Source organism: Ursus maritimus, unplaced genomic scaffold, assembly GCF_017311325.1.
Source record: "Ursus maritimus isolate PB19 unplaced genomic scaffold, ASM1731132v1 scaffold_21, whole genome shotgun sequence".
Taxonomy (NCBI): domain Eukaryota; kingdom Metazoa; phylum Chordata; class Mammalia; order Carnivora; family Ursidae; genus Ursus; species Ursus maritimus.
In genome coordinates this window covers 32,872,384-32,881,361 of record NW_024424564.1, presented here as the reverse complement: position 1 = coordinate 32,881,361, position 8,978 = coordinate 32,872,384, and the positions used below count along the sequence as shown (strand labels likewise).

The following is an 8,978-nucleotide window of genomic DNA, read 5'->3' as shown; positions in this document are numbered from 1 at the left end:
CTGACAATCAGGGCTTATATTTTAGCCTCTGAAGCAAAACCTTCCAAACTCCAGTCAGTGGGAGACAGTGGGGAGATTGCATTTCCAGTTCACTGAGTACTAACCAGAGAAGTGCTCTTAACTCTGCTAGGGAATTGTTTGACCATATGCCCCTTTCCTCCCTTACTCGAGCATTCAGACCTTTCTGGGCCTTAGGATCCTCACTCTGAGGACGAGAACTTTCAGATGCAGACAGTGTAAGAGAATCCTTGCTGTTAATTCTTACAAAGAATTCCTGAGCATATCCTGGAATAAATTCTGGGGCTTGTTTTGCTGTTGTTTTCATCTCTCTCTTCTGACAGTGAAATGCAGGGAGAGAAATCTGCTAAATCATACATTCTGGTAAATCAAGGTTTGACTATCAACAAACTGGTCTTTGGCAAAACCCAGCTGAAATGCACAGTGGACCCAGCCCTCCTTCACCAAAGCCAGTGGAGGTATTAGTCATCCATCCTTTCAAATACACAAGCAGTGTCTTTGTTATTCTCAAAATCAATCAGAAATCAATCAGAAACAGCATTCATTTAATACAAGAAGTTACAGAGAAAAGCTACACACAGGTTTTAGTATAAGTGAAGACGGACTTTTAACTGCAAATATTATGGAACGCAGCCCAAAGGAACTACCAAAACTTCGTCAACTGAAGTCTTGATGAAAGACCAACGGTAGTTGTTGTAGAATGATCAGTTTTAACATGGAAAGAATTGTACATCAAGACCCTTTCAAGCTGCACTGACCTATGAATTACTTAACTGTTAACCAACCATTCCCAGTACAACACTGGTAGCAACAACAAGGCTGACGTTTGTCCTCTCAGATATTAACAAACTTGTTTCTGTACATCTACTTTTCTCGCAAGTCTGGACAAAAACTCTGGAAAATGACCTCTTCCTGGCTGTCTTTATGATTTAACCAAGAGATAGGTCTCTTATTAATCCACGTAATTCATCATCTAGGAAAGGGTTGGATTTATGCATGACAATAAAGTGCTTTATCAAGTCCAACGGCAAGTTTTCCCCCTTCAGATTGTTTATAATTCAATGAATGCCAGGTACTGGACAACGTGCCGGGATAAACACGAGGATGAGAAAAACAGAGCAGGCCCAGAGGGAGCGTCAAGACTGAAGGCCGCGACAGACGTAAAACACATCATGACGCATCGGCCGGCAGGTACCTCTCGCTATCTGAGTCTGATGGATTCGAGGGTTTGGCAGACACTCCAGCTAACAAGGGAGGCCATGCTATCAACTCCACTTGGTTCCTGAATTTGGGATAATGAGTATTAATGAATAATGAGGGACACCACCCCTATCTCCAGAAATAGAGATCTCAAACTATTTAGCATCTGTGTTTGGAGAGGGAGAATTTGGAGAGGATACTGAGGGAACCTGTAAATAAATATGGCAAGAGCTCCGAAGGCCGGGACAGGTGACTAGATGACAGTGGGAACACCAGCCTGGGGACCCAGCAAATGCTGAGGCCTGGAGGATGGCTGCAAACTGGCAAAGTGGAGTGAGCACAATCGATGGGAGTGGGGGCAGGGAAGGGAATTCCCAGGAGAAAGAAGAGCATTTGGAAAGGCCCAGTAGCCAGAGGGCACAGGACACACATGAGGAATGGAAGAAAAGCCAGGGTGGCTGGCCCAAATCACACGGTGCGGCCTACATGAAGGATTTTGGTCTCTACCCTGGCCAAAGCCACTGGGAGATTTTAAGCCAAGGTGTGACACAGTCAGACCTGTGTTTAAAGGACCGCTCTAGCTTGTGGATAGACAAGGGACTGACGAAGGCCAGAGGGAATGAGGGACCCCTCGGACACAGCAGTGGAGCATGGAGAGCATTTTCAAAGACTGTAGGAAGGAAGGAGCAGGGACCGAAACTGGTGATCAAAATCTTATCTGGGCCTACTCAGCATCCAGTCCAGAGACAGTCACTGGGGTCCCCAAGAAGGAGGCGACTATGGGCCATTAGCAATGAGTGATGCTTGTTGCAAACCTTACAAAAAGGAGGAAATGAAGCACAACAGCAAATATCAACCTTCCCTTGAGTGTTCCTTATTCGACAAGGGGCCAGAATGGGATTGAAGGGGAAATTTATGGGGAACCCCTTTTCCCACCACAAAATACTTCGCTTAAATCGCTGCATATGCCTGAAAGTTGGCTGTCTGGGGAGGACAGCAAAAATTCACATCACGTTTTCACGACTCTTAGAATTCAAGTTCCTTACTCCAAAATAGTAGTACAGGAGAACTTTTGACTTGAAAGGAATTATCCCAGCCTCTACACTTCAATCCCTTCATCATCCAGCCAGAGAAACTGAGGTCCAGGAAGATTAAGAGAGAGCCCCTTAACACAATTTGTTTTAAGGGAATCTGAGCTGTCCTGCAGCCCACATATCACTTTTGGTTAGCGTATGCGGTATTAAACAATGTAGAGGGGATTTTTCCTCCTATGGTATTGCTGGGGAAATCCCCACATTCTAATGATTTGTTTTTAATCAAGCAAATTAAATAAAAATACTGCAGTATTTTATCAAGGTGTTCTGGGGTTTAAAAACCTACATGGTAGAATCATGAAATTGCCATAATAAAAAGAAATAGCTAGGGAATGTTTCAGGCAATGGAAATATTCTCTATTTGGAGGTAAGGGGTGGGGATTCCATGGGTATATAAAAAAAATATTGAGGATCTGTCCATTTCCATATATGAAATTATACAATTTAAAAAAAAAGACATCAAGGTTCTCAGATTCCTTGTTCTACTGCTTAAAGGATTCCTGACTGCAGTCTAAAAGAAGGCATTAGAGAAGTGTGTTTTATATCTACCCCATCACTTCCATTATTTACACATGGAAAATTAGAAATTATTCTTACATATGGTAGCTTTAAAAATACTTATGATACCATGTGCTTTAGAGCCTCTTTTTAGAGCAGGTGAATAAATTAATTTTAGTTTAACTCAGAATATAGTAGTAAAACTATCATCTTAATGTCTTCAAAAATATACAAATAAGTCTTGAAGACAAATTATAAAATAATCCCATTTAATTCTTAGAATAATTTAACAATTACTTTCCAGGAAATACACATTAAAACACATAATCGATGAGTTAATAATTCCTAGTGTAATTCAAACCAAATTACCATTTATTGAAATGACCAATTCAAGGTTTATTTTTAAATGGCTGACACATACGCCAAGTTTCCAGTAATGCATGAAAGGCCATTTTTATTATGGTTATAGGTAGGAGTCAAATTTCTGCAATTACTTAAAAGACTGAATGATCTACCATTTTTGAAGGCCTTTAGGATTCGTTAACAGAAGGTTACATACACATACACACACACACACACACACACACACACAAATAATTCCATTTACTGGGGCTGCATTTTAAGTGGCAAAACCAGAGTTTTGTGCCATAAAACCACAGTCTCTCCGCCACAGTTTCAACCAAAAAGTTGAATGATCTTAATTCAAACTGGCCATGGGCAATAGTCCTCTTGAGCTGAAAAATCCACCGAAAACAACAGTCTCAAAGTTTGGAGACTCTCCAGATATAAAATGAAACAGCAATAACTAAGAATGGTCACAATGTATAAAGAGGCACCTTCCTCCCACCTTATAGTTAAAGTTCAAGGTACATTTTCGGTTTAACCTCGCTTCTCTTTTTTCATCATCTAACATTCTATTTTGATGTGTAGTGCCCTGGACTTCCTGTTACTACATCTTGATATTCTACTGCAAATCATGACTCATTCTTAAATCATAGAGAAACTCATCAAAATCCCAAATTTCACAGCACATATGAATTCGGTCTTCTAAGAGGCCAGCATTCTTAGAACAGTACTTGGAGCCGCAGAGACAAAAACACTGAACAAGTCCATGTAAAAACTTATGTCAATCTACTGTCAACACATTTATTAGATCAATAAATGCATGCTCTATGTGCAGTAATTTTGGTCTAAGTACTAGTTATGAAAATGTGTTACATGGTATGTTAAGTAAAAATAAATTACAAAGTATAGTGTGACTCCAATGAAAAGTTTTGTGTGTGTATACACACACACACACACACACACACACACATTCTAGGACACTGAAAAAATATATCCAAAATGTTAACAGTGGGATTATGGGAGATGTTTATATATATATATATATTTTTTGTGGTTTTCTGAATCTTCCTAACATAATTCACATTAGCATTTTTTCAAAACAGAAAAAAAACCCCTACCTAACCTTTAGAAAATATTGTCATATTAGTGCACTCTCAAATATGTTATAAATCAGCCTACAAAGACAAAGGGGAACTATGGATAACCAGGACATAAAAAAGCTCTTGCCTGAAACATACAGAAAAATCTGACAGCAGTGGAGTCTTTCATTTAAATGACCCTTGAGCCTCTGTGCGCGTGTGTGTGTGTGTGTGTGTGTGTGTGTGTGTGTAGGTGCAGGCCCTTAGGAAGGGGCAGAAGCCAGCTGCCTGCAGCCACAGTGCAGCCCAAACAGAGAACCCGCTGCTTTTAAAGTTTAATGAGGAACCCCATTAGTTCTGGGGAACATGAAGATGGCTGAATCATTCTCTAGGACTTGAAACGAGCAAAGCCATTAATTCGTAAGCAGTAATTCACCATCAGCCCAAAAAAAAAAAAAAAAAAGTCTCTACTCCAGGAAGTCACATCCTTGGATAATTTTTTTTTTTTTTTAGTTTCAGGTTTGTCAATAGGTAATGTTTTGCAACCATATTGGTGTTTTGAATCAGATAGGTGTATAAACATAATTGGGTGGCACAGAACACACAAAACCCAGTATCTGACAGCTAAGAAAAGAACATTTTAATTTATATGCATTGACTGGAAGAACTTTAAAACCTATTTCGTTTCAGGAAAAGACTCAAGTTCCAAAAAGTTATTACAAATATAAATTTCAAAATATGATCTCAGAGTTACATTTACTATATATTAGCAGTTTTGAATTATTAATTTTTTTAACTAAGAAGAGGAGATCTTTAATAAATGTTTTAAGAAACTTCAAAATTCAAATGGAGTTGGGAAAAAAAAAAAAAAAAGGCACCACTCTCCCCTATCTGGGCAATTGCCATTCTGGTGTGAAAAACATTAGTACCAAGTAAGTGAGGTTCAGAGATGGTCTAATTCAGCTCGCAAAGGCAAACCATCCCAATTCATCATCTAAATGTCATTCTATGGCATGTTACTGACCAAAAAGAGAGCAAGGGAGAGAACATTCATGCATACTGTGTTACATATGTGGCAGAAAATTGCAACTGACAACTTGTAAAGGTCCCATTCATTGAATGGATGCAGGCAATCATCATCACCGTTAATGTAAAAGAGAGTTTCTCACTGTGGGCACTACTGATATTTTGGGCTGGAAAATTATTGGGGGGGGGCTGTTCGATACCTTGCTGGATGTGTGCCTAACTTTCTATGGACTAGATGCCAAGAGCACCCCCTCTCGTTATGACAACCAAAATGTCTCCAGATATTGCCAAATGTCACCTGGGGGACAAAATTACTCTAGAAATTCTGTTTATCCAGACTGGTTTGTATTCCCTCAAAGGGGCCTCTCCTGCAATCTGGAAAGTTTTTTCTTATCTATTTGTATGTAAGTGCTATGGTCCTACTCACAGATTTCAAAGTGACAATTTATTGAACATCTACTCTGTGCCTGGCACTGTGTTAGGGACATCCTGTACTCACGTTCACTGACTCACACCCTGGTTGGGCTGTTTTTAGGACACGCTTTGCCACCAGAAGAGAAATATCAACACCTCACAACCCCTCAAGAGTATGTCCTCAAGCAGCATGTCCTTTTCAATAAAGGAACCCCACAGTTTCAATCAGGTTCCTTAAAATTCTTTACCCTTTTAAGCAACTGCACACATTTCTAATGTTTAAAGGTTTAAAGGAGGGGGAGGAAAAAGGCCATAAGGTCTTTGCTATATCTGGCATAGAAAGACCATCAGGGTTTTTGCAGGCAGGATCATTACTGGAAACTCTAAAAACACTTATAGACAGTCTTCTTCACTGTCTGACCCACATGCCCTCCTAACACAATTTGTAATTTTATAATCCCCATAAATTGAAACTCATAACTAACCTATCCCAAATAAATGTGTGCCACAGACAGAGAAAAAGGGAGAGAGATCAGAGGGTATTTTGTTTGGCAATAAAGCAATAAGGCTCAGAAATCGATTTGGAGTCATTAATAGATGCCTGGAACACGCTTAGTTTCTCACCACCTCTGGCTCCCCCCCCCCCCCCCCCCCCCACNAACAAAGACGCAAGCACAGATGAGAGAGGATGGGGGTGTTTGAGTTGCTTGGGCAATAGAAACTTCACACACACACACACACTACACACAACTGGGAAAGAAAAACCTGTAAGTCTGAAATCCAAAATGGCCCAAGTGACTTCAACTTTTCAAGATGCTGCCCTGAAAAGGTTGTTGGGCAGCTGCACCTCTACGTAAATAAAGCCGTAACTTGCCTCCCTCTGCAGCCTAGGGCTCCCCCGGCTGACAGTGGCTGCACAAAACCCCTCCTGTGCCGAGCAGCGGAAACTCCTAATGAGATTAGTTGGTGTGTGTGCAGACATTACTTAGCAGTGACTAAAGGGGCTCTCTCTTCCTGCAGCAGCCAGTGGAAAATTCAGGGAACTTTTTCCCCCTGCAGCAGCAGAATCCCTGTAACCCTCTCCCCAGCCAACTCCAACAACAACTCAGCCTCCCCCAGCCCCCCTCCGGCTGGGGTGCTGGGGGTAGTTAAAGACCGGCCAGGGGCTTCCAAAAGCGGGAGGGTAGGAGTGGGCCGGCGGGGAAGGGGCGGGGGACCCCTCGAACACTACAAAGGAAACTGTAAAAGGCACAAATACATAAACCTGAGAAGGAGCAAACCAGTTTCTTTGTGAGCTCCTCTAGTGAGTCATTTTCAAGATGCTGTCTGCTGCCAGTTTCAAAGCGGAAGCGCATGGCAATTAGTCTTGCCGTTTCCAGACAAGCCAGAAACTCTCCCGACACTCGTTTTTTTTTTTTCTAAAAAGCCCCTTTTGCAGTTTCTGAAACAACATTTCTAACTCCCACCCCCACCCGCCACCTAAATGCAACTTGTCCTCAGAATGATTCGGTTCAGAAAAATGTAACAAAACCGAGACCTCTTATTTGTCTTTTTTAACTCCCCAAAATTTTAATTCCTCCTCCCAAAAGTTACAGTAGCATTACAGGCCAACATTCAGTTGCAAGTTGAAGAGCCCCTTCCTAAAGAGCTGGGGGCTCCAAGACCGTCTGCTGCCGGGTCCTCCACCAAAACCGTGTCCAGTAAGGACTCCACTGGCTTTTAAAGGTCCACCTGGGCGTGCGCCTGGGGCGATGATCCCGGCTGGGGGGAGGGTCGGGTCACACCATTCCAGCTAACAGAAAACAGCCAGTCTAGCGGCCTCCCCGCTTCGGGCCTTCCCGCCCAGGCCAACTGGGCAAGGCAGGACCCCACTGCAGTGCCCAGCGCAGGGACCCCGAGGGCGGAGGAGGGATCCCCGGGTCCGCCGCAGCCGGGGGTCGCCACCCGCGCCCCGGGTTGGCGGGGGGGAGGGGGGGCGGGGTGCCGCTTCTCTAGGTTTCTGGCCGAGCAGTCCCCCGCCTCGGGGAGGGGCTGCGGCCGCCCGGAGTCGCAGAGGGTCCGGAGGCTCCTCCCCTGGGGTGGCCGAGCAGGAAGCGGGGCGCGCGGCGGGCGGGGGCGCGGCGCGGTGCGGGGCGAGCGCGCGGGGCGCAGGCGGCGGAGTATGCGCGGGCCTCGGCGGCCAGCCCCGGCGCACAGCCGCGGCCGGGGCGCGCGGCGCGGGGCGGAAAAGCCTGTTTACACAGACTGCACACCGCCTGGGGAATAATGCAGTAAAGGAAGTGAGCCGGCTCGGCCTGACTGCTCCAACTTCCTGCTCTCACACACACACCAGAGGAAAAAAAAAAAAAAAAGAGGAGCGAGAGAAAGAAAAAAAAAGGGGGAAAAATCAGGATCTCATTACAAGAGCAACAGACCGTCTGCAGACGCCTGTCAGCATGGAAAGTCGGGGGCTTTCGCCCGGTTCCTCCTAGAAATTCCCCCGAAGAAGGATCTTGAAAGCTCCCCCACATCTGGGTAGGTAGCAGGGTTTCTGCCTGTTGCTCGGACAGTTGCAAAGTTTCGTCGGGGTGCTTTTTCTTTCTTTTCTTTGGCTTGGTGGGGGTGGGGCTAGTGGGCGCCGCGGGGTGGGCTGCGGCCCTGGGGAGGGGGCGCCGCCGGGATGCTCAGCGCCCGCGCCGCCGGCCCCGCCAGAGCTCCGCGCCGCGTCCGACCCCGCGCCGGCGGCACCCTGCCCCGGGGCTGCGCTGCGGCTCGGAGAAAGGGGCGCGCGGGGGGGAGGAGGGGACGGTGAGACTTAGGGTCCCTGGGAGGGACGGCGACGGGGCAGGCTGCGTGCCTGGATGCTGGACCACCGCCGACCTTCCAGCTGGGGCCGGGACTCTCCTGGGGTGGCAGTGGGCACCGGTGCTCCGATTCGGGGAGAGGATGAGGGTAGAGGGGAAAGCGAGGGCGTGGGGAGCGAAGACGCGGGGCTGGGGGCCACGTCCCTTCTCATTCGGCAGGTGACCCGACCCTCCCCCCAGCCGGGATCATCGCCCCAGGCGCACGCCCAGGTGGACCTTTAAAAGCCAGTGGAGTCCTTACTGGACACGGTTTTGGTGGAGGACCCGGCAGCAGACGGTCTTGGAGCCCCCAGCTCTTTAGGAAGGGGCTCTTCAACTTGCAACTGAATGTTGGCCTGTAATGCTACTGTAACTTTTGGGAGGAGGAATTAAAATTTTGGGGAGTTAAAAAAGACAAATAAGAGGTCTCGGTTTTGTTACATTTTTCTGAACCGAATCATTCTGAGGACAAGTTGCATTTA

At 45.7% G+C, this 8,978-nt stretch overlaps 1 long non-coding RNA gene across 1 annotated transcript; it reads left to right on the top strand.

Annotated features, from left to right (window-relative positions):
• Nucleotides 1-7,822: 7,822 nt before the first annotated feature.
• On the top strand, nt 7,823-8,909 carry LOC121104409. The gene is made up of 2 exons (XR_005836718.1): nt 7,823-8,188; nt 8,677-8,909. It is a non-coding gene; the product is annotated as an uncharacterized LOC121104409 (long non-coding RNA).
• The last annotated feature ends 69 nt before the right edge of the window (nt 8,910-8,978 follow it).